Source organism: Python bivittatus, unplaced genomic scaffold (assembly GCF_059951505.1).
Source record: "Python bivittatus isolate LINGU-HERP-01145 unplaced genomic scaffold, Pbiv_v1 ctg000570_np1212, whole genome shotgun sequence".
Lineage (NCBI taxonomy): Eukaryota > Metazoa > Chordata > Lepidosauria > Squamata > Pythonidae > Python > Python bivittatus.
In genome coordinates, this window is record NW_028277097.1 from 24,053,052 (window position 1) to 24,078,173 (window position 25,122).

The 25,122-nt window shown below is 57.1% G+C and overlaps 1 protein-coding gene across 2 annotated transcripts in view; it reads left to right on the forward strand.

The window, feature by feature from the left end:
• The first annotated feature begins 4,238 nt into the window (after positions 1-4,238).
• CNTFR (ciliary neurotrophic factor receptor) overlaps positions 4,239-25,122 on the forward strand; it is a 303,394-nt gene continuing 282,510 nt past the window's right edge. For both annotated transcript variants that reach the window (XM_088152656.1, XM_088152658.1), the window contains exon 1: positions 4,239-4,410. The gene's annotated coding sequence lies outside the window, so the exon portion shown is untranslated. The remainder of the gene's footprint in view (positions 4,411-25,122) is intronic.

Here is a 25,122-nt window from a genome sequence, read left to right on the forward strand (position 1 = left end):
CAGGCTCTGGGAAGAGGAACAAGGGACTTGAAGGATGTCCTAAGTGGAGGGGTTCACGCACCATGTTTATCCAGGGAGGGTGAGATGTAATGGCTGCACTGACTTGACATGCCAGGTGGCGTTTGTTTTAACCTGGCTTGGGTGCTGTCCGAACAGGCTCTCTGCCCTCCTGAGCCAGTGCCCGTGGCGCGGGAGCAACGCCAGCGGTCCTGTCTGTGCATCTCTTCCTCTTCGGATCCGCTCTGTCGGGGATGCTTCGTAACAATGGCTGAGGATTTGCTCTGAGATTTTCCCTTCTGCCCAGTTATGGCTGATTCTGCTGGCCTCTGAGTGAGATTCTAGCAGCTGACTGACTTGGGTCGGGGTCTCTGCTCTGCCCTTCCTCAGAGGCTAGGGGAGGGCAGGATTCTCAGAGTGCCACATAACAGGCAGGCGCTGGTGCCCGGGCACTGTTGGAATGGGGGTGAGATTGCACCGCTGTCTGATTGGGCAAGGAGGCGGGCACAGGGAGTCCTTGCCACCAAGGGGTCATAAGATGGGAGGCCCCTGGATATTGTTCCTGGCAGAATCCCTCCTTGATGAGGATGGGTGGCCCTCCCGGATGCTCCAGGAAAGGGGCCCTCCCCCCAAGCCCCAATGCCTTCCCCCAGACGTAAATCGCACAACTGTTCCCAACCTCTGTTTGAATGAAGGCATTTACGGAGATGAAAATGGAGTCAAATACTTTTCCCTTTTCAGAAATGGGGGGTGGGGGTGGGGAAGTCGTATCTTTGGCAAGCGAGGAGAAATCATTAGGGGACAAACACCCCATGATTCTTGTTTTGTGTCTGTTCAGCATCACTTAGTCAGTTTCAGAAAGAAATGGGTCAGCCAGATTAGAGAGGGATTTGAAGGAAGGGGTGAAGAGATGGGGGCAGCTAGAAAAGAGGGTCTGCTCCTGAGCAATACAGACACAGTACCCCCTTGACCCTTCAACCCACTTGAGACAGGTAGCTGCAGGGACCTGGGGCACCTCTTCTGCTTTCCCTGCTGCCCCCGTTCCACCCCTGGCAGGACAGGGCAGGAGAGGGCAGGTGGAACAGAAAGCAAGGATGGAAGGGGCCTTGAGCAGCAGTCCCCCGGCAGCAGCTTTCAAGATCTACTTCCCTCTTAGCAGCAGCCGGCAGTGATGCTCTGGGTAGGACGGCTGAGGGAGCAGAGGAAGAGACTCCCCTCCTAGGGGATCCTGGGGGGTCTCTGCCTTTCCCCACTTGCCCCTCACCCCGACCTGTCCAGAGGATGCAGCCTTCATCAGTCCCCCAGCCCAGGAGCTGGACGGGCTGAAGGCCTGAGTAGCTGGAGTGGGAGGCCACGCGCTCCCCTTTTATCCCAGCCCTGCCCAAGGACCGGTGGGGCGGGGGCTCAGATCTGCCAGGCTTTGCACCCACCGCCTCGGAGAGAAGTTGGGGATCGCAGCACCTGGAAATGGGCAGCAGGAACAGCTGTTTCACACCAGAAGAGTTTTTCTGCCTTCTTAAAGAGGGCGGAGAACCCCAATTCAGCCGTGGGGAAAGGCCCCACGCGTGGGATGTGTGGGATAGCCCCGCCCACCCAAGCCCCCCTTTGTGCAAGCGCAAAGGATTCTCTGGGAGGCAAGGTGGCTTTTCATTCTGAAAGTGGTCAGTTGCCTGTCTGACCATCTCCAGCCCACCCCCAATTCAACAAGGGCTGCAGTTCCAGGAACGGGGAAACGGGGGAGAAATGCGTGTGTCTCGGTGAGGGCGAAGATGGCAGGGCCAGGCTCCGCACCATCACTTGTGATTTCCCTGCTGAAACCGGCATCTTGCAGCCTGCCAGTTAGTTTGTGGTGCCCGTGGGCCTTGCCAGTGGGCCTGGGATGCGTGTCGGTGTCTTTCCACTTACGGGAACTTGCTTAAAAATCCATTTCTCCCAATACCTTCTGGAGACGGTCCAGTATTTCATCTGGAGCACCAGCCTCTGGGGTCCCCTGGCTTCACGTCAGTAGCTGCACCATCTGAGAAATGGGTGCCTTCAGGTAAGTTGTACTTCAGCCCCCATCGTCCACAGAGCCTGTAAAGACTTCGCTTCTTTTCCGAGGCCTTGAAATATTTCGGCCCAATAATTTACGGAGGCATCTAATCTTAGCTCTTAATTCAAATCTTAATGTTGTTTTCTTATGTTTGCCCCTTATTAAGTGCTGCCCCCAAAGATGCATAAAAACATTTTAAATGAAAGAAACATATTTTGTTTTTAAGCATTTTCTTTGCTCATTCTCCACTTCTCTTAGTTTTATTCTGTCGCCAGTGTAATTTGTTGTAGGTTTTACATTATGTATTCAGGTTTATTACATTTGTGTTCTATTGGCGTTTTAACCTTATTTGGCGACACTTTCAGCTTAGAGCAATATTAAAATGCAGCTCATAAAGGCATAAACAATGCTGGGCAAATGGCTCTCTGTGCCCCATACCCTCCTCTTGTCCTGCAACATCGGCTGCAGAAAGGCTGGGGGGGGGCACTCCGCATTTCCAAAGAGACCCCAAAGCAACTGTTCGGCCCAGTTTCAAAGCCCAAGAGAAGCACCTCTGGGGGCCATTCTGGCCACCTAAGACAAGCCCTTCTCTTCCGAAGAAACCGCCTCTGATCTTCCGCAGGGATCCCAAAGGCTGGTATCTTTAGAAAGCTCTGAGGGGCTATTTCCCCAACGTGGTGCCCTCTGGACAGCCGGGACCTCATGTCCAATCCGGAGAATCTGACCACCCAATCAGGAGGGCACCGGGCTGGGGAAGCTGGGACCAGCTCTGGCGGTGGGCCTGCCTCGGCTGAGAAAAAAAGGAGGATCCGGTGAGAATTGAAGCTCAGTGCCAGGGTGAGGCCTGTTCTTACAGCCTCCAGATGCGCGGGAGCCTGTCCTCCCTGGCAAGGGGACACAGACTGCCCGTGCCCAGAGGCGCTCTCGCCTTTGCTCTTCTTTCGCTTCATATCCGTCGGGAGGGTCGCGCCGGGGAAGGCTCCTGCCGGAGGCGCGGCGGGACGGGCGACCTCTTCCGTCCCAGCAACAGCGCGGGGGCCTCGCAGAGCGGCCGCTCCGGGCTGCGGACGATGGGAGGCGCGCTCAACGGGGACGGAGGGCCCCGCTTACGATGGGACGGCGAACCTCGGCGGCAAAAGCGAGCGAAGGGGCGCGCCAGCCCGCACGTTCCCCGGCGGCGGCGGCCCGCGTCTCTCTCGCTCGCTCGGCCGTCAGCGTGCCAGCTCGCCAGCGCGCCCGGCAGCGCTTCGCCGGCGAGGCAGCGCCCGGCAGCCCCGACGCCCCGCGCGCTCCAGCCGCCTTCCGGGGGGCGAGGGCGAAGCTCCCGGCCGGCCTGGCGCGCGGCCCGACGGAGCGGTCCTGCCCGCGACTCGTCCGTGACCAGCTGCGCCCAACCCGTCGCGGGCGGCGCCCTCCTCCCCAGTCCCGCAGCGCCGGAAGGGCTCTGCCGCCGCGGGGCGCGCGCACCTGCAGACCCGCGCCCGCTCGCCCGCTCCCCGGGCGGCAGCTCCCGCCTGCCTCGGAAGGAGGCCGCTGCCCTTCCGCGACGAGGACCGCGGGCACAGCCCGCCGCCCACCCGAGCGCCGGGCGCGCTCACGCTGCGCTGGGGCTCGGGCGACTCGGGCTGGGGGACCGCGCCGCGGCTCTCCCGAGGGGCGCCCGCCCCGGCCAGAAGGGCGGCCTCGGCCGGGGCCGCCGGCGCCTCGCTCGTCTCCGCCAGCCTCGGCACCTGCCGGCGGCCACGGCGTGGCGCGCGGCTCCCCTGGCCCGGCCGCTCGGCGGTTCCGGAGCGGCGCTGGCGGGGCGCCGGCGGGTGCAGCGCGGCCGCGCTGGGGCGGAGGGCGCGGGGTCGGCCCCGCGAGCGCGGCCCCCGGCAGTCCAGGCAGGCTCGGCTCGGCTCGGCTCGGCCCGGCTCCGCCCCGGCGGGCTCCCTCGGGGAGAGCCGCTTCTCGCGCTGGGCAGGGCCGGCTCGCAGGGGATGGAGCCCCCGCCTCGAGCCCCGGCCGCGCTCCAGGCCCCCGGCGCTCGCTCCTTTCGGGGCGTCCGAGTCCCGCTCGGGGAGAGGCCGGCCGCCGCCTCCGCCCGCCCGCCCGCCTGCCTCCGCCCTCCCTCCGCCCGCCCGGCTGGTCACATGGGGGGTGGGGCGGGGGGGCGAGCTTAAAAGCGCGTCTTCCTCGCTCCGCCGCTCTCTTCGCAGCCGGTGCGGGAGAGGCGCCGCCGCTGACGCTGCCGCCGCCGCCGGGAGAGCCGAGCCGAGCCGAGCCGAGCAGAGGCGAGGAGGCGCGTCGCGACGCGGCTGGCACCGCCGGGCAGCCCGGGGGCGAGCGGGGGAGCCGGAGCGCTGGCGAGCCGGACGCGCCGAGGACGCGGGGCGGACGCGGTGAGTGCCGGAGCGGCGGGGAGCTGGTGGGCGCCGGGCTCGGCGGAGGGGAAGGGCACCAGCCGCCCGCCCGCCCCCTGCCCGGACTGCTTCGCGGGCTTCTCCCGCCGCCCTCCGAGCGGCAACTTTCCCCCGGGGGCGTGGCGTCCCGGCTCCGGCCAGGTAGCTGCGGGCTCTTCTCCCCCCGGCGCGTCCCCGTCGGCGCCGATCGCCTGTGCCGGGGCGGAAGTGCCCGCCGGCTCGCCCGATCGCCTTCCCGCCGCCCTCGGGCGCGGGGCCGTGGGCGCGGGGGCGGCTCGGAGGGGCCTCTGCTCCTGCCGGGCGGCGGCAGGTTCATGCCCCCTCCCCGCCCTGGTCTCCTGCGGGGCAGAGCGGCTGCGGCCAGTCCGGCGCCTCTTGCGCCGCCCGGCATTGCGCGGGGGGCGGGGGGCGGGGAGAGGATCGGGATTAGCCGCGGCCACCTCGGAAAGGGAGACGCGGGGCTCGCGGCGGGGCTCGCTGCCCTCCGGAGCCCGCCCGGCCGCGTGCAGGTCCAGGCGCGGGCCCCGGACGCCGCGCTCCGAGGGCGCCCGGGGCTTCCTGCCCGCCGCGGGCGGAGGGGGCAGCGCGGGAGGGCGGCCTCCCTGCGTGGCCCCTCCCCCTCCCCTCCTTCGGGTCCCCTTCCCGCCGCCCGGGTCTGCCCGGCTTGAGGTCGGGAGGAGCGCGGGGGGTCGCAGGCGGCTTGGTCGCCCGCTTTCGGAAGCCCAGCCGCGCAAGGAAAACGCTCAGAATAAAATTGCAGGGGGAAACGAGGCATCTCTGCATATAAACGCCCCCCCCCCCGGCAAGAAGAGAGCCGACGCTGGCTAAGGCAAGGAAGGTTTGTTCCGTTACTGTAACCCCCCCACCCATCAATTCTCTGCCGAGACTTGGCAGAAGACTTGCAGTAAAGTTTCCGATGGGGGGGTGCTGCCCATAACTGTCTCTTTCTTCACAGCTCTCTAGAGTAGGGACCAACTGGGGAAGAAGGAGCAGCCCCCTCCCCTCCTCTCCTCTCCTCTCCTCTCCTCTCCTCTCCTCTCCTCTCCTATTTTCCCCTAAATTTCCCTTCCAGACAATGGATGATGGTGAAAAGTGGCAGGGGACAATATTTAAGTTGAATGAAACTCAGCTTTTTACAGGCTTAACCGGCTCCTGCTGAAGAACTATTTAGGGTCTTGTATTATTGCTCTTACTGGGAGGGGAGGAATATTACGCAACTGGCCACCCTACTCTGCTCTAGGGTTGGGGCCATTCGGGTAGGCTGGATCCTGGGATATGGGGAAGAGCCAGCCCCCCCCCCTTTTCTCCAATCTTCTTATATTTGTCCCAGCTTTTAAGGAGCAGAACAGGTCAGGCAGCTAGCTGTGTGCTCCCAAGCCAAAGGCAAATTTCTGTGCTTGGTTTTTATTCCTTTCCAAGGTGCTCCAGGCGTGGGGAGGTGGGAAGGGGACCAAGCCTCACTACAAAGGAGCATTTTATAAACCGTAGGGAAGCGCTTTCTGGACAATTAGTGGACACGAAGCGGCTTTGGGCGTCCTGCAAAGTCTCAGGAGTGTCCCGCTCTGTATACTGGTTCTCTGTGCTCTTCACTCTTCCCAACTGTCTGTTGCCGATGAATGATTGTTACTGACTGTTTTATCCATTCAGTGGGGTTTGGAGGCTCATATTAGAGTTGTGGGGTTGCAAGGAGAAGTAGGCAAGAAGGCAGTTGTAAGACAGATGTCTTGCCCTGAAAGGCAAGTTGTAAGAAAAATGAAAACAGAACTCTGGTGACTCTCCCTGTTAAATGTACTTGTTTGGCCATTTACAAAAAAAGTAGTATTTGTGAGAATTATGTGGGTGGGGGCCTCCTCCCTTGAGGTATTCTCTGGGTTGGATTAAGAGCTTACATTGCAAAGCCGAAATTTGTCAGAAACTTTGCCGTAAACTTTGTCGGTGGCTCTCTCCCAACTTAAGGATGTTGTTAGCCTTTAATCTGCTGCACAGTGTGTAAAGAAGTCCCAGATTTTCTCTTGATTACCTCTTCCTGCATTGATGGGGTCAGATCAGCCCCACTGGATCCCTCGAGGGCCGGGGGAACAGAGAGCTTTGGTTTCGGTTAAGGGGTCCCATTTGTGGAATCTCCCTCCAGCTCCTCGCGGTAGACATTGCAGGAGGAGAGCCCTGTTAGTCTGCGGCAGCGAAACATCAGCAGGAGACCAGTAGCACCTTTGCCGACTAACATGTTTTATTGAAAGGCAGATGCTCACGTTCTGACTAATGTGCCAGTCGGGAAAGGTGCTACTAGGGTCCTCCCAATTTGTGCCTCCAGCTCAACGGGGGCCGCTTGCACGGGGCAACAAAGTTGGTTTGCCTCCTTGCAGCCCCGCCAAGAACTGAGGAGCGGGCACGACCCTGAGCCCTGGAAGCACAGTGCCAGGGCTGCAAATGGCCGGCAGTGGGATTGATGCTCTTGGGCCCCGTGGACGTGGGACCAAAGCCCACAACTATTCCGAGATTGTTTTGCATTCCCGGTCATGGATTCTCGGCAGGGGCAATTCGGGTTTACTTGGCTGGCTCCGTTTTTCAGTAGATGGCATGGGGCAATCTTGTCTTAACGACCATCAGGAAGGGCCTCTGCAGCAGCCGGCAGCCTCTCCCCGGGCACTTCCCTTGTGTGGCAGGCTGCCGGCGAGCCCCTTCTCTTTGGGGCTGGCCCTCGAAGTCTCAAAGAGCTTCACTTGTTTGCTTTCTGTTTTAAAAGAAGAAAGTTTGATTCCAGCTAATGGGGTTTCTAAGAAATCTGGGCAGCCCGAAAGGAGTGCTGGGAAACCAAAGGCAGAATTGGCTGAACGAACCGTTTCTGAAATAGGGCGCTCGGAAGGCCTGATCCTGGGGTTGGGAAGGGTAGGGTGCCTGTCGCTTGGGAGGGTGGTGTTTCCTTCGTGAAGAGCCCTGGTGGTTCCTTGCAGTTGGCACAGACGCTCTGGGCACGTGGTAAACAGGCTTCGGGTCACCAGTCCAGCGCACCCGAGGCCGGGAGCAGGAGAAGGCCAAGATGCAGGCCCTCCCCCCAAGGCCAGGAAAGTGGGGCTCGCCTTGGGCAATTTGCACCCGGCCACTCCATAGCTCCAGAGAACGTTGTTTCACCCATGCTTTCCATCGCCGCCGGTGTTCAGGCGGATGGGCCCAGCAGACCTTTGCAAGCTGAAATGCACGAGGATGCTTGAAATGACGGAGCGAGGACTGGATTCCACCAGAGCAGCTCCCAGTCCGTAATTCATATTGCAGCTGCTGAGATGAGAAGGCAGGACTCTGTGCTTTGCTGCGTTCCTTAAGGAGCCATGAGTAGGTCACCCTGAAAGGCAGGGATTCCCCTCTTTTTTTATGCATGATAAGCGCTGGGCCATCTGCTATTTACGGTGGCTGGTGGTAAGCAGGACCCGGTCCATCCAGAACCAGGTTCCCCTCCGTCCTGCTTGGGGGATGGTATCCTGAAAGGTTTGCCATTCTGGGGGGGGGGTCTTCCTCTTAACGCAAAAAGAGGGCTCTGCTTTCGTGTTATGGAAAGGAGTGTTGCTGATCACTTTGCAATATTTGAAACTGGGATGGGGGAGGGGGAGGGGGAGGGGTTGGGTATGGATCCGTGCCAGGTTTGGATTCCTGGCCTTGCAGCAATAATGGACTGGATGAGGGCCAGTAAGCCGAGACTCAGTCTAGAGAAGACAAGGATGCTGTGAGTCGATAGTATGTCTGCCCAGGGGCGGGGGGGAGGGTGATCTTCTTGGGGAGGCGGCTCGAGCTCCTCCGGGGCATCGGGTTTGCTGTTGGGCTTCCTTTGTGATCCGGGGTTCCCGCTGGAGATGCGCTTGGGGCGGGCGGTGGCGCAGAAATCCTCTTCGGCAGAAGTGCTGCTTCCCGCCTCCGAGTGGCCCCTCCGTTCCCTTGGATTCCTGCTGCGGTCCCCGGGGCTGCCTTTGGAAACGGGGCAGGAAAATCAGACCGGAGGACGCAGAGCGGGACTGACCAGGACGGCCAGATCCGGCTCATGCTTCTCTCGTCCTCTGCAGATCTTCAAAGGGGTGGGATTCGGGGAGGGCCTTTGGGAAGTGGGATCTAATCCTGGGGATTAGGGGATGCTGGGGCGCCTCTTTATTCCCCAGGACTTTTACTTTATTTGGCACTCGTGGGCTACTGCTGGGGCTTCATTTGCTTTGATTTTATGTCGTGGCTAGTTTACCCAGTTCAGTGGCTGGCTGGCTGGCTTGCGGGGCCTTTCTGCTTTGTGGCCAGCCGCCACGAGGACATCTGTTGCCTGCTCTGCAAACACTGCTCGTCAGGATAATTTTTAAAAGTTTGGAATCGCTGTGTGGAAAGGAAAGCCGAGGTCTGGAGAAGTTAGGGGTGAGCAAAGCTGTACCCGGGTCCCATTGGGGGGAGACGGGGAATTGCGCGTGGCCAGGTGCAGGCTGAGGGTGCGGGGTGGGAGCACTCAGGGTGTCCCCGAGGGGCGCCGTCCCAACGCCTTGAGCGTGGAGGCGCTCCCCCATTTTGCCCTGGCAGTGCAGTGGCTGAATGCTGACGGGAGGGCATCCCCGAGGCTCACCGGAAGCATTTTCATCTGCTGGGGAGAGTATTGATCCTCCCCTTGCGCCTCCCACCAGCCTGCACCGAATTTTACTTGTCTGTTGCAGCCCCTTAACAGACCAGAAAGCCACTTGAGGAATATTTAAATTTTAAATCATCACTCTGGAATGAAACGGAATTGATCGCCTGCATTTTGAATTAACGAAGCAGCAAAGCTGTGGCTGCTCTGCTTTTCCATTAATGATGCGCAGACGTCCTCGCTGGAGGAACCCGAGCGGCAGGTGAGGTCGGTCCCTTTCACCGAGTTGGGGGTTGGCCCCTGGCATGCTCGAAGCGTGGGCCCACCGCAGAGGCGGGGGCTGTGGGGGCAGAAATGCAGACCCCTGGACTTCCACGGGTTCAGCTTTTGCCTGCTTTTTTTTTTTTTGCTTTTGCTTTTGCTTTTGCTGCTGCGTCTCCTGGCAGGGCTTGGCAGGCCCGTGTCTCGGGCTGCGCCTCCCCTGCATTAAAGCCTCTTCTAGCAAGAGGTGGGGAAAATCCCCTCTGCCATTTCAAGCGGGCACTGCGTGGCTGGAGGGAGCTCTGGGGCTCTCGCTCCCAGCGATGGCTTTGCGTCTCTTTCCCCTGCCCAAAGGGCAGCTGAGTGCCAGGGCCACCTGGCGCTGCGAAACCCCATTTTATTCTGGGTGAACAGTGAGGTTGGGGCTGCCGATAGGAGTCCCTTGTGAGTGGCTTAAGGTGGGGAGGCGTTAGCTGCTCCTCCTGGATCTTCACGCATGGCGTGGAAGAGGATGACCTCCCTTCCCAGCCAGTGGCAGGGCCAGGCTGTTTCCTCCTCCAACGTGGGAGCCCGGGCTGGCACGCTCCGTTCGAAAGCGGTAGCTGTGGATGCGTGGCCAAGAGGACTCTCGGGAGTTGCTTCAGCGAACCAAAATTGCAGCGTGGGAAGCGTCCAGCAGTACAGATGTTGACCTGAGCGTGGTTTGTCCGGAAGATTGGCAGGTCTGTCTGCTAGTTGGCTGGGAGCAGGCGTCCCTTGGGCTTGATCTGGGTAGCTCAGCTTTATGAACATGCCCCGGCCATTTTAAGATGCCCTTTTCCTTCTAAATGTTTGGAAATGGATTGCTTTATGGAGGATAAGCGTGGTGCTGTGTTCTGATTTGGGCAGGGAAAATATGACTAGCAGGCTGAGAAATTACTAAGCAAAGCAGAAAGTCTGTCGATATTGGAAAAGTTTAGGATTTGATAAACCTACTTGGGTTACCTTGTCAAAGGGGTGCTCTGTTTTTCAATGTGTGTTTTGGGGAAATGGTAACCTTAGAAAATTGTTGGAAAGAGAATGACAGTATGGCCTGTGGGCCCTCTTTGTGGGCATCCATGGGTTAGCTCCTCAGGGCAAGTGATGTCGTGTGCCTCGTGCAACTGATACGGGCTCCAGAATTCGTGTCATTTGTGTGATGAGGTCACGATGCGCGTGATACCTTGCTTGCCTGTGGCCCTTGCAGAATCTGCCTGGTTGTGGCGATCAGTCTAATCCTGTGGTTTGCCAGCAGCAGGAAGTGGGCGTTGAGCGTGAGTTGGCATCCTGGGATGACTTGGGATTTTGGCAGTTGAGCTTTTTCACTCTGGGGTGTTTGGAATCGGAACAGCCGGCAAATCAGCGCATCAAAGACATTTTTTGTCTTTTTGGAACACATGAAGGCATGTTACGTGCAGGGGGATTTGAGTGTTTCTTTGTATTGTCTTTCCCAATCTGGCGCCCTCCGGTTATTTTGGTTGCAACTCTCGCAGACCCGGAGAATTATGGGAGGTGCAGTCCTGTGCATCTGGCAGACCCTGGGGTGTGATCTCTTCTACCTTGGAAGTAAGCCCCATAATGCTTGCCCATTCCGAGCCAGAACATGATCGTGAGTGCTGCCCCATAGGCTGAACGTGGGAGGGGAGAAATGCGTGTGCTCAGAGGCGCCCTTGTGGGGTAGCTTAATAGCGTGGTCCGCAAGATGGAGGACCCAGTTGCTTTGCAGAAGGGAAGAAGTCCCCTTTTTGGAAAGCAGAGGCTGAACCACCTTGGCTGGACTTGTCTTCTGAGCTCCTTGGTGGCCCTCGGCACGGACTGACCTCTAGGAAATTCACCGTGATCTTCAAAGGTTAGCACTGAAAGGAACTTGAGGGGGAAAGCCCCGGAAAACCTTGTGATTTGGTCAGGTTGTCTCTGACGGATTTGGGAGCTGTCAACACCTCTCGCATGAATGTTTATTTTTCCTTCCACCAGCTGTAGTAAGCCTTCCTTCCTAGGGGAATTAAAAGAGCACGCAGCTTTCTCAGCGGCAGCCAGGCGGATGCTCCGGGGAGTTAATAAGGAACATTCCTGTGGCTAGTGCTCGGCCCGTCGTCGTCAGAGGCAGGCTGCGCCGACATCAAGGTTACTTTTATTTATTACTTACTTGCTTTGTAGATGCTCCTTTGATTTATTTTTTTACTCTGGTGAATATGCAAGGCAGCTAATGAAATTTAGGAAACAGAATATAAACGGTTAAAGCAGAAATTGAAATGGGTAAACAATCAAGTCCTGGCAAAAAAGATGCATTTTGCAGATTTTTCATGAATGCCAAACACCACTCTGAGGGAAGGGCATTTTTAGTCCCACGGCAGTGCAGGAGGGGGTCTGCTCCCAAGTGCACGGCGAAGGGTCTCTGGCTCAGGCGCGTTTCGAAAGAAGCCTCTGGTTGACCCTTTGCATCTTGACGGAGAGGCATTTCCTTGGGTAAGGAGGCTGTGAGCGCTGTAGGGCTTTAAAAACCCTGGTTACCAGGTCAGCTCAGTCAGGAGATGCATTAGATGATCCTGTGATCCTCGTACCTTACTCCGGTTATCCCCCAGCTGTCATATCTTGTACCAGATTCTGAACACTTTCCAGGGGTAGTCTCAGACCAAGCATATTGCGGTAGTCAAGACGATAGCATTAGCTCATGGATAAGAGTCACCGATCTGACTGGTTCACTTATTATGGCTGTTACCTGTGACAGATAAGCATGGTAGAGTGGCGAAGTTGGAAGGGTGCACAAGGGTCATCCAGTCCACCCCTGGTAGAAGAAGCACTACCAGCTTTGTCTCTGCAGATGCAGCGGAGGCGGAGAAGTAACGAGCTTTGCTGTCTCCACTCAGCAGAGGAGGACTTCGCGTGGTCCTTTAGATGGGCCCCGTGCCATGCTCATCTGAGGGTCCGCGAGTTCCTCCGCTGAAGCTCCAGGATATGTTCCCTTCAGCTGCCTTGCTCAACTCCTTAGCGAGCCAAGGGGCTGAATGGTCTGTGGGAGAGAAAAGAGGGTCCTTTGGAGCAGCAGCGTTGGCGGCCCAGGCTCTCTCCGGGGCATCAACAATATTGCTGGCAGCTGATGAGGAATTTTCCCAACAGCCTCCGGTCCTTGGATTGGATTGGCCTAACTGGCCCTCCATGACAGCTGGGACTTGGAGCAGCTGTAAGTCCGAAGACAAGCAGAGCGCGGTCTGTCCATTGCAGGAGAATAAATCGGGGGACAGACTACCACATCTAGCACATGTCCTCCTGCCTGGGTGGGGCCAGATTCCTGCTGAGATGGGTCCACGCAACCTCAGCGTGGACACTGACGTCCTGCCAGACAGTGCCGGGGGGCAGAGTTCACCCTGGCTAGTTCAAAAAGAGAGAGGCTGTTATGAAATGGGGTGGACAATGCGCTCACTGTAGCCCTGCAGCGTTGCAGACCCTGCAGACAACCCAGACTGCCAAAACGGCCGGGAGGAGCTTCTGGCCCGTCAGACGGAGTTTGTAGACGTGACGGCCACAACCTCCCTCTCCCTCCAATCGTGGGACGTTACCCCCCGAGAGAGGAAAACAAATATAGTTGGGGAAGGTGGGCCATTAACAGATAGGGGCACAATAAATGACCCCTCAGCCCCGGGAGAGGAGGGAGTGTGAGAGAGAGAGACAGCGTAGCCCTGCCTTGATCCTCTTTCGTATCCGAGGGAACCCTGGCAGCCTTCCGAGATGCCGTCCTTATACCCCAGAACAATGAAGTGGAGCTCCAGCAGTCCTTGCAGGGTTTGCTTTCTGACCTGGCCTCCCTCGAAAGGCTGGCACTCGCATAGTGGCTTGATGGGGGAGCTAATTACCCCTCCCCTCTCTGAACCAGGTCATGCCAGGTCAGCGTGTTCATCCCGGACTAGATCCCAAGTGGAAGGTGCTTCACCAGCTTCTGAGCTGGCATTTGAAAGCAAGACCTTTCGAGGCCTTGCCCCCTTGGTTTCCCCGGTCCTTTCCCCAGAGCAGCTGGGTCGCAGCCTCTCCCCCTAGCTTTCCCTGCCAGATTCTACTCCTGGTTTGCCCTGCTAGTTGAGGAGTATTTTATGGAACCGTGCAGTGATGATCACCGCAAAATACTGTAGCTCCAGAGGTTAATTTGTGCCAAACGACGAAGCATTTCCACTGCTTGTTCGGCAGTGAGAGTTCTCATAAAAAGGAGCATGAATCTTGCACAAAGGGTGAGTGCCAGACCCAGTACTTTTGTCAAGAGGACAACATGAGCATCGTGGCACCGCAGCACGTACTCCTCCCCTTCAGTGTTGGGCATGCAATGTTGTGCATGCACATGAGGGACAGAGGTTGTGGCGCAGTGCTTGCTTTGTCATTTAGGTGAGAGCCCCAGAGGGCGGGCATCCTAGAGGTGGGCACCTCTGGACGTGCGCGCGTTGTCGGATCAGACGGAAGGCCCACCTAGCCAGGCCTTGGTTTCCCAGCAAGACCAGCCTGATGGAACGGCGTAACCCGGTCCTGGTTCCCTGACCCTCACGGTCTGGCTCCTAAGAGGCCACCAGAGGAACACTGAGTTTTCTCTTTGTCTTCTGCTGTGGCATCAAGCAGTCTTGGGTGAGGAATCCTTTCAAAAGGCTGTCTGCGTGGTCTTTCCTAGATCGCTCCCTAATATTCTCAAGGCGAGGCTTCCTTCTCCACTCTAGTCCGCACTGGTCAGACCCCACCGGGAGTCCCGTGTCTCGTCTTGGGCACCTCTCTTTAAAAACCATCCAGAGAAATTGGAAGAGGCTCATTGCAGGAAACTGAGAAGGAACAAGGACTAGAGACGCCCATCCTGTGAAGAGCGATTGAAGGAGCTGGGTGGTTAAGGCTTGTGAAAAGATGGTGGAGCGGAGATGGGGGTAGCAGTCTTCCGATAGCTGCAAAGATCTTCACCCAGAAAAGCATGTTTTCTATCACCCCGCGGTGCAGGACATGAAATAATGGATTTAAGTTGCAGGATGGAGGCGCCATTTGCGTAACAGAACAAGCTTCCCAGCACTAGCAGTGGCTTGACAGGTAAGCTCCCCTCCGCTGCGTGCGCTCAAGCAGAGGCTGGACCCGCCATCTGGGACACATGGATTGGGCGGCCTGCGCTGAGCGGAGGGTTGAGATGGATGCGCTCAATGCTCCTGTGCAGCTCTAAGGGTCTGTGAAGCTACGCTGATTTTTCTTCTTCACCTTGCAAAAGTTACAAGGTGAAGTGGGGAATTTGTATCCTTCCTTTCAAAAGACTGCGGTCCAGGTAAAGCTATTTTCTCTCACTTGCCTTGGGTGTCATCTATTTTGAGACCTCCAGAACTTGACCACGGAAATTAAAACTGGGGTGCTGGGGCTTGTTTATACACCAGAAGGCCTTTCTGCAGTAGTGGAAGATGTGGGGGCCGGGGGCTTCTGCTATAAAGGCCAGGGCTCAGGGTCCGGCGTTTTGCACGGGACAGCTGTACTAGGGCCAACTTTGGGGAACTCCAGCTTAATTTGGTTTTTTTTTTGTTTTTTTTTTTTTTTAACATTTTGACAGCATGTGGCCAACATGAGAAAGCATCAGGCTGGGGCATTGAGTCTGTCCCTGCGGCTGGTGGCAGGAGGCTGGGGAGGAGTTGAGGGGAAGCACAGAGCATGAGCGCTCCTGCTCTCCTGCGTTCGGTTCTTGCCACGGATCAGCCCATCCCGGTAGTGCCCGAACTAAATCCTGCCCAGGCCAAACGCTCTGGTCTGAAACACGTGTGGGGAGGCATTGCCGCCTGCCCCTTCAAGCAAGCAGGAACCAAGCGGGAGCGTTTAGTGGGCACTTGCAGAACCGCCCCCCCCAATATCCTGGAAGCAGCCCCATGATTCCGTCCAGCGGTCTGTGGGCCTGCGCCTTGGGGGCAGAAGGCGATCCCTGCGGCTGCGTTCTTCTCTCCCTTCCCGTAGGGCTGCCAGAAGGGCGGGGGCGGGACAGATGGAGAGAGAAACGCTGTGTTTAAATAACTGGGTAAGGTCGAATCAATATTTATTTTTTGCAAAATTTGGAAATCTGGCTACCATCTTCTTGGCTTGCTATTATTTTCCTTCCCACTTTGCCTCTGCCAGTTCAGGCTGTGTTTTTTCTCTCTTGGGCCAGCCCTGTGGTCGGCTCTGTGCTTCGTAAGAGCAGCTACCTGGTGGCAGGGAGGTCTCTTTGCACGGTTCGCGTGGCCTGTGAGGAGGACCTTGCTCCTCGCAGCGGCCTTCCTGCTCCCCCCCCGTGACGCTCCAGGGCTGGTGGGGAGCATGGCCGAGGCTTCGCCAGCAGCTCCCTCCTTTTCGAGCGCTCAGCGAGTGGGGCGAAGAGGCAGAGGAAGGGCAATGCGGAGACCAGCAAACGTCTCCGTCCTTCCCTGGGGCTGTCTTCCCTCCCGGCGAGTGTTGCGGTCATGTCTTGGGAAGCCAGACGTCGTTCCGTGGTTCGTTCCCCGGAGTTGCCTCGGATCCTGTCCCGGATAGGTGAGCTGAGCTGCGGCGGGCGATGGCACCGGTGCCTTTGCCTGCCCAGGTGAGGGAATCCCTGCCCGTGAGCTTTCACGCCGGATGGTGGCTGCGGTGCGACGGGGTTGCAAGGAGAAGGAGGCCCGTTCTGAAGGGATGGGGGGGCGAAGGACAGCAGGGAAGAAAGCTCATTTTGGCCCCTGTTAACGCCCTTACAATATTGACCGGTGGAGGCTTCATTGGGCAGCGCTTAACCCTCTTATTCTGGGCCCCCCGCAAGAAAATGGAGGGCAGCTGGGTTGCCCATTTGCCAGAAGCTGCCTGGATGAGGCGGTCTGCGTCTGGGGTGGCTCAGCTTCCCCAGGGCCCGAGCCGAAGCGATGTGCCCTCTGCAGCCGCTTATCCCGGGGCACCGGAGATTGCGCAGAGGAGCCTTGGATCAGCTGGCTTGTTGGTAGGAGAGTTTGATCCTTGCTCATCCTGGCTTGTTAAGGGAGCTGGCTGTGGCAGGGTGTGTGGATATTGGGGAGGCCTCTCTGCTTGCATCCAACTGGCACTAGTTTGCAGAAGACATTTTCCATAGTTTTTGAGCATCTCCAGCCGCTCCGTGACATTTTGCTTGTCATGGCATCACAGCGCACAGGATGCGAATGACAGAAAATGGTGTCTTGGCCTGGCTGACTTGCAGTGGTTCTCACGAACCATTTGAAGGCAAGGTTTTCGAGGGTCGAGGTGAGCCCACTTCGGTCTCTCCTGATGCTCAGGTCTGCCTCTGCCCCCTGTTTCCCCCAAAGGGAAGAAGCACGCGGCGGAGCTGAATGTGGGCCGAAGCATCCGGAACTTCCCTGTGGACCAAGACTCATAAAACTCTCTGGAAACACTTCTGTTGTCCTAAACCACTAATTAAGCAGGACGGACTGACTTCAGGCTTTATTTGCACAGACCCTGCCACATTCATTTTTACAGGCTGTATAATTACAACTTGTAAATGAAAAATTCCAGTAGCTACCAGCCTCGGAACTGAAATATAGCAAGCAGCAGAGAGCGTGTGCCTGTATCTGTGTGTGCTGAGGGTTGTACGGGGCATGGAAATGCACTTAATGTTGCTTACATGTTATGCATTCAAACATATTCAGAGCTTTTACTGGAAACTCATTTTTATTGGACTGCTTGTAAATATTTACAAGACATAACTGGATGGAATACACTTCCCTTGCATTGTTTAGTTTTGGAGGAAAAAAATGAAAACACTGAACTGTTAACGCAGGAATTGTCAGTTCAGGAACTGAGTGAATAACTAGCCACATGAAAAAAGGAAATGACAACTGATGTGAGATTGTTCTTGGGTGGGTTCCAGTCATCCAGTTTGACAGGAATTATGTTTCGCCATTAATAAACGTTACGAAGTTATGCACTGCTAAAAACGCCTAGAGTTTTTTGTGCAGAGAAATGCAGTGCTGATCCTGTTGCTTTCCGGTGGTGGGGCAGGGATGCAGGGGTGCTGGTCCAGGAGACCACCTTCAGCTTATCAGGTACGTGTTTCTGGAGCACGTTCCCAAAATCTGCTTTGTCAAGCAAGCCACTGCGAAATGAGTTCTGGGGAGGTAGATGTAGAAATCAGGGCTGACTTTTCTAAAACTCCCGTGTGCACCTCTGAGGCTAAACCTAACTGCAGAGATTGCTATTGATTTTGTCATCATGCCCTTGTCTGGGTGGGGTGTCTGGAGAAGACGCCTGCTCTGTTTTCATCAGCCTCCATTTGAGGAAAGGCTAAATATAGCGGTCAGAGCCAGCCCTGGCTGTCTTGGGAACCCATGCATCTGGGGAGGGGCTCGTAGAACCCTGGGGGGGGAGGACCTAAGCATTCCTTAAGTCCGGGGAGGAGAGGTGGTGGGGTATAAGAGGAAGGGAGGAAGGGCACAGTCAGACTTGTAAGATTCGGTTGCTATTTTTGATGATGATGTGCCATTAAATCATTGCTGACTCTTAGTGACCACATACTGTAGTTAGGTTTTCTCCATGATGATCTGTCCCTACCCTGATCCTTCAGGTCTTCCAATGGTGCCCCCATTGCCCCTGTCACAGCATCTAACCCCCTGGCTGCTGGTCATCCTCCTCTTCTCCTTCCTTCCACCTTTCCCAGCATCAGAGCCTTCTCCAAAGAGCTGATGTGTCCACAGTAGGACAATTTGAGGCTGGTCATTTGTGTTTCATGTGAAAACTCTGCCTATCTCAAATAAGTACAGCTCTAGTCTTCCTGGAGGGGAGGCTGTTCCACTGCTTAAGGGCTCTCACAGTCCGGAGATTCCTCCTTATTTCAAGTTTGGATCTTCCTCTGTAAAGCTTCCCTGCGTTGCTTCTTGTCTTACCTTCAGATGCTTTGGAGAATAGATCCACACCCTCGTCCCTGTGTCAGCCCTTCAGGATTAGAAGGCTGCTCTCGTATCGCCCCTCTTCCTTCTCTTCTCCAGGCTAAACATACCCAATCCATTTAAACATGACTCATAAGATTTAGCCTCCAAGCCCCTTACCATCTCTGTCGCTCTCCTCTGCACTCTTTCTCAGTGGCCTTCTTGTATGGTGGCAACCAGAAGTAGATGCAGGGTTCTAGGTGTAGTGGGACCAGTGCAGTAGAGAGCAGAGCGTCTCTTCCTGTGACGCAGCCCAAGATCGGATTAGCTTCTTTGGTGGCTGAAGCACCCTGCTGGCTCATGCTTAAATTGTGGTCTACTTCTCATGAGGACCACTGCTGAGCCAAGTACCACCTATCTTGTAACTCTGCACCTGGTTTTCCCTACCTAAGTGCAGAATGCTACATTTCTCACCACTGAATTGCACCTTGTGGGATGGGACCCATTTTTTATGTCTATCCAGATCCGCTTGAAGCCTGACCCTCCCTTCTGAGGTGTTAGCACCCCCCCCCCACATGCCTATGTGTCATCTGCAAATTTGCTGAGCACCCCTTCTGTCCCCTTGCCTGAGTCATTTCTGAAATGTTGAAGAGCACCAGGGCCAGGAGAGAACCCCGAGCTGCCCCACTGGGTACCTCCCTCCATTGCTTTCTGTCACTGTTTGGAGAGGGCACATTTTGGGAGCATTGAAAGGCAAAGACTCCCCTGAGTTCGGCCCGGTTCCCGGTGACTCCATGTTTTCTTCGCAACAGATTGGAAGAGCTTTGCCGTTCCTTCAGAGATGTGTTCTTCAACTTCCCAGTCGATGTTTTGTGGTGGCCTTGCGTTCGAGTACTGACAGGGTCTCTGGCTGTAGCTTTTTGAGAACAGTCAAGGTCAGCAAGGTGCTGTGATTGAACTGGTGGGGGTCTCCTTATCGATTTCTGTAATTAAAATTGGGTGCTGCCTCTGCTTTCCACAGTTAGTAATGGGGCGGTGGGCTCTAATGCTTAGCAGATGGGCTGGGAGAGCTACATCTCGACATTTTCTGGTGTCTAGTTTAGTAACTTGGGGCTGCAAAAAATTGAGAACGTTTTGTGGAGTATTTTGAGGTAGAGGGATTTATACTTTCTTGGCACAGAGGGAAGCAGAACCCCCCAAGCATTAAGCTGTTTCCCTCCTTCTCTCAGTCTTGAAACAGCCTAATCTTCTGCAAGTGAACACGTTCAAGGGAGATGCGTGCAATCCGGGTGCTTTTTCTCCTTACCGACTTTAATTTGGGTTTGTGAACTGTAACTACATCGAGCGTGAGATGCGGAGGGCCCTTCTTCTGTCTCTGAAGCTGAGTTGGCAGGAGAAGGAGAGCCAACTCGTGCCTCCCCCCAGCCAGCTGAAAGGAAGGCAGTCCGGGGTCCTTCTGAACAGCTCTTCCATTTGGTTCAGTGTGAGCATCTCCTCGTCCAGGGGTTATCAGCGCGTGCAGAGAGGATTCCATAAACATCAGCTGTTGTAAACAATAAACCAGAGTAAAAGCACACCACTTTGTACCCAAATAATGGATAAAAGCAGCAATTAACTAAGCCGGTGACCTGAAACCACCCACAGACCAAGCTGAGCAGGGGAGCATTGTGAAGCAAACTGAAAGTTGCAGTAAATTGCATTATTTAGATTAACTACTGAAAGCCTGGCTGTCCGGTTTGACGGTTGGTCCCAGAATGCAGCTCAGCTGGCACGTGTTTTCTGGGCCGTTTCGGAAGAGTCGCCTGGCTCCGCTTGCGGATCCCTCAAGTGGCTCCTGGCCTGAGCAAGCTCTGTGATGTGGCCCCACTCCGGCCTCCTCTTACCCACTTTTGGCCTGCTTTTATGGGTTCTGAGCCTCTGGGCTTTGCTGGGGTCTGCGTAAAGTCTGCTCCATCTAAGGAAGATGGAGGCCAGGCGGTGGGAGGGATGGCAGCCTCTGAGGTGGGGCAGATCGTGCTAGCAACCCTGGACAGGTGACCAGACAGGCGGGCGGCTTGCTAGAGTGCCAAGGCATCTGCTCGCGGGCTGCCTGGCGTATTGTACAGCACCGTCCATGTCCTGCCATCCTCCACGTGTGTTGGACTACAATGCGCATCACCCCAGCTAGCAGCATTATGGGCTTGTTAGCGGGGGTGGTAGAAAGTCTGTGAAAGGAGTAGCGGACCACCCACCGTCAAAGCAGAGCCCAGACAGCCGCGCGCAGAGGGTATTTCAGTTAGGGTCCCCGCGCAGAGCCGAGGGTTGGCCTGGATGCTTTTGAGGACCCCTTTCCAGGTGGAGTTTTCGAAGGATCGGGGAGGGGATTTGAGGACGCCTGCAGAGCTTTCGGGTGCAGGCTGTGTGGGTTAGGGGCCGTGCCAGTTGCCAGGAGAGCCTTGGGGAGGCTGCAGAACATCCGTGCTGATGCCGGTGGTGCCCCTCCGCTCGCGGGACTCCCGCGCCCGCTGCCCAGCCCAGCCCACAGGCCGGCGTGAGTGAGCCCCGCGAGGCTGTTTGCCGGGAGAGCAGCGGCGGAGGCTCCCGGCGTGGCGCTCCGACCCTGCCTTCCGGAGTCATTGCCCCAGGCTGCTCCCCCGCCGTGGGTTTGGGCGCGTCCCCTCCTGCCCCCACTTCTTCGCCCGTTTGGCTGATGCGCCTCGCCAGCCGCGCAGGGAGCCGAAGTTGCTCGCTGCCGCTGAAGAAGAGAAAGGGAGGCTGCGCGGCGGATGGGCTTGTCTAAGCATTTATTGAACTCCTTCCCGGAACGACAAAGGCCTTTCTGTCTCCTCCGTCCGCACGCGCCCCCCGTCCTGGGAGCACAGTTAACCTGTCGGGCCCGCTGGCGGGGCTGGTGAGTTCTGTGAGCTGGTGGCAAAGTCCAGCCAAGGGCTAGATTGCTGGGGAGGGGGGCAGGGGGCTGGGGTGTCGTCTTAAAGCAACGTGCTGGAGGAGTGGGATGCGTTCGCTGGCCTTCCGGCCCGTGGACAGATGGCTCTCAATTGCTCCGGGTCAGCATCTCCCCACGTAGTCTTGGTGGCAGAGCTAAAAGCGCAGCTGAGTCGGTCGCTGTGGGGCTTTCTGGCTTCCCGTGCGGGCAAGGAGCTGTTTAAGGTGGCGTCCGAACCTGTGCGGTCTCCAGGAATTGCCCGGGCAAGGAGACGAAGCAGCCACCACCAGCCCAGCAACTGGAGGGCGGGGGCAGCCCCACCCCAGTTCTGAGTAGGCCCCAGTGGGGCCTCCACCCCACCTTCCCGATGCAGCTGCTCTGATTGGTCCCCCCGTTCATCCAAGCGGGAAGGGATCCGTGGGTGCCGTTGCGCGGGCAACATGCGGTTTCGCTGTCTGAGGGGTGAACTGATGACTTTCTGTAACAACGCCTTGGCATGACCAGTGAGAAGCAGACGCGGCTGGGAGAAGCACGACATGCGCGGTCTGCAGAGGAGAAGTCTGCCTGAAGATGGGAAAGGCGGGATCCAGCCCGGGCGGTGGTTGGCATTGGGATCTCTCTTGGCTTCCAGAGCAGCCCCTCGGCTCTTGGCCAGGCTGCCGTGGGCATCTGCAGAGGGGCACAGCGGAGGGCATGCCCGGCGTGACGTCGTGTGCATGTTGACACCATGCCGCACGTGCCCTCGTGGCTCATGCCAGACACCTATGCAGACTGCCTCCTTCTTAAATGAAGCGGGTGGGAAGACGGTAATGACAGCAGAAAATGAAGACAGGCACGTTTAATATGTTAAGCTATTTAATTGCATTGCTATTTTGTCAGCAATTAATCAAACTATTATCGGTGTGGTACGCTTCCCCTTGTATCCCTCCCAGAAAAAAGAGGGAAAGACTCACTTTGAGACCGAAGCGGAGTCTGGGGGAGGGACCGCTGCCGCCCCTGCAGGCTGCGGAAAGAGCCCCTGGCGATTCCATTCTTTAACCTCATTTTGCGTTTTCCTCCCCAAATGTTAAAAGGGGGCTTCCCTTGTCGGAGTCAATTAGAGCTACAGGAAGCAGCTTTTCTGCTGGTCCGGGAGTGATCTCACCCACCCAGGCGCTGGCACGGCTCTAATGCAGCCTGCAGGCCTGGAGGGCAGGGAGCCGAAGCCCCTGGGCATCTGGGTGGCACCAAGTGGGGAAGGCCTGTTTAGAAACACCCTCTCGTCTCTCTCCCTCTCTCGCCCCGTGTCTTTTAAACAAGGATGCAAGGGGGAAAGGAAACAGGTCACCTTAATTGTTGCTTAAAGTGGCCTAGTTTTGTCCCATGGCAGTAGTTAGCCAGAGAAGAACTGCCTCTAAACGTGGAGGTTCTGTTTAAGCCATCGTGGCTTAATGTGGGTCTTTTTTCCTCCATACATCCCTCCTCTTTGATAGCCGTCTCGGGCCTCGGCCATCTCTCTGCCAGCGGGTGGCATCTCCTGATTAGGTGAAGCATCTCCTTTGTCTTCTCTCTTCGCTGCGCTAACCCTGCCCTAACCCTGACTTGCCCACGCAGCCAGAGCTGGAAAGCCCAGCCTGCCTTCGTTCCTGGAGCCGGCAAGCCCTCTGTACTTGGCGGGGGGGGGGGGGGAGCAGAAGTGGGCAGAAGAGCCGGAGCTGGAGATAAGAGGAAAGAGGCTTGTCTGATGCTGGCGTATCTTGCGTTTTTCAGCACCTGGTGCAGGAGGTCAGTGGTCGGTCTGGTAATTGCCCTGAGATTAGCCACAATCGCTTGCTCAAGAAAAGAAAACCGATGTGAGCGTTGAAGAATTGGCCTTCATTGCAAATAAACAGAAGATGATAATTGGGGAGGGGGCAGCCCTGCGCTTGGGTCCCTCTTTCTGCCGTGCCAGCCAGGCTCTCTAACCCAGAAAGCTTGATTGAGCCCACTCCGGAAGGGGGGCAGCTTGGGAACAGCCAGGCAGGGAGACCTGGGCAGCTGGGACGGATCCTGCTGCGGGAGCAGGGGAGCTGCCGAGAACTGGCCGAGAGCGGCAGCGCTCCAAGGACAGCGGGCACGGGAGACGGGCAGAGGACTTGGCCAGTGATGGGCAGCCTTGCTTGCGGGGGGTTCATTGTTTCTATGGCACAGGCGAAGAGGAATCTCTGCCCCCAGAGCTCCCAATCCTTGGACACGGGGTGCACAGGAATGGCCACCAGCTGTGGTCAAAAAAGGCATTATGGCAGCTGTGATGGTGTGATTGCAGCCCCACCCGTTTTTATGTGGCACACTTAAAACTGCAATGCCACCATCTTGACTTCTTTGACCACACCCCGGCGGGCACCCTTGGCAATGGAGGAAGGGAAAGCGCTTGGCTTCATCCCGCTCACTTCCAGGAAGGCTGGCTTCCAAGTCCGTGTGCTGCGTCTTCGTAATCCTGCGAGCTGTGAGAGTTTCATGTTCAGCGCATGCAGAGGGTGCCAGGGTGGTGAAGGGGGCAGCAGAAAGCGAGGCGCGTGGTGTTTGGGGTTGGCGCTCTGTATTAGGGGTTGCCCTGCAGTGGGGGTTTCTCCACAGCTGGCGGTCTCCTCCCGTTTGGGAAGGGCTGCTTTGCGCAGCAGCCAGGCACGTCGGCCACTTCTCGACTCGTGGGCAGATCGCCCTTTGCCCCCTCCCTCCAGGCCCCACCCACCTTCGGGCCCAGGATCCAGGGTCCCTCTGCGGCTTGCTTCAACAGGTTGGATCCATCGGTTTTCTGTCCAACTTGGCATCCTGCCTGGGGAGACAAGCACCTAGAGCAGCGTTTCTCAACCTTGGCCGCTTGAAGATGGGTGGACTTCAACTCCCAGAATTCCCTGGCTGGCTGAGGAATTCTGGGAGTTGAAGTCCACCCATCTTCAAGCGGCCAAGGTTGAGAAACATTGACCTAGAGGTTACAAGGCCTTCCTGGCAGTCCTGCAGCTGTGGGGCCGGTCATCTCACCGCCCTCTCCTTGCTGCCAAGGGGCCCTAGGTGCCCCTTTGCTCCCAGGCACCCGAGGGCTACACAACCCTGCTACAAGGCGGGCTTTGGTCGCACTGCTGCGGCCCTTGTGACTTTTTGGGGTATACCCTGCAGATGCCCTGGCTTAGAAGGATCACACCTGCCCCCCAGCAATTCTCTTTCCTGAGGTGCCCCATGACACTCTGGCAGCCACCTCTGGCACACCTCGCAGCTGCAAGAGGCTTCTGTACATGCTCAAATGCCTCTTCCTGTGCTGCCAGGGGAGGTTGGATCAACACAAAACATGCCAAGGAGGCGGGTGATAGCTGCCTCACACAGGACAGGGTTCCAGAGCGGAAGAGGACACGGGCGAGGGAGGAGGACCTCTTCTTTGATCTGAAAAGCTTCATTTGCTGCTACCGGCGACTTTTGGGGAGGTGTGAGCTCATTGGATCCGAAGCCTCTCTGGTCCCACTAGCTCACCCCTCCCCAAAATTTGCCGGCTGGTCCCCTCACCAAGGCCCTCCAGCTGCTCCTTTGAGGTCCAGAAGCTGGACAGGGAGGAGGGAGATCGCCCATTGGGACCTGTAGCCTTTGCAAAGCCCTTTCCGTTCCCTTGAGCTCCCCAGGCCATCTTGCGGGGGCAAATGCCAGGTGTAAATGCGTGTGTCTGGTGTCCGGAGAGCCCATCAGTTTGGCTGCTTGCGTGTGCAAAAGCAAAGAAATTCCTCAAGGGTGGGCATTGGAGACTGGCCGGGACTGCCGGCTCCAACCTCTGGCTCTGCTGAGGCCTCGGTGGCTTCTAGTCTTGAGCCTGGATGAGTGTGCACCTTCAGCTCCAGTTGCTATGGACAACAGAGGAGAGTGACCGCCCTCCTGGCCTCCTTGTGCGCTGCCCTGACGCAGCCGGCTGGGTGTCCTGAAAATACTGGACAGGGTGAGCTCTCGGCCAGATCTAGGCTGCCTCCTTTCCTTCTGATTCGGATTCCCTGGATGACCCTGTTGTGCTCCAGCAGAGGAGACCAGGCGAGAAACCACCTTCTCGTACTTGGCATTGTTTTACACATTTT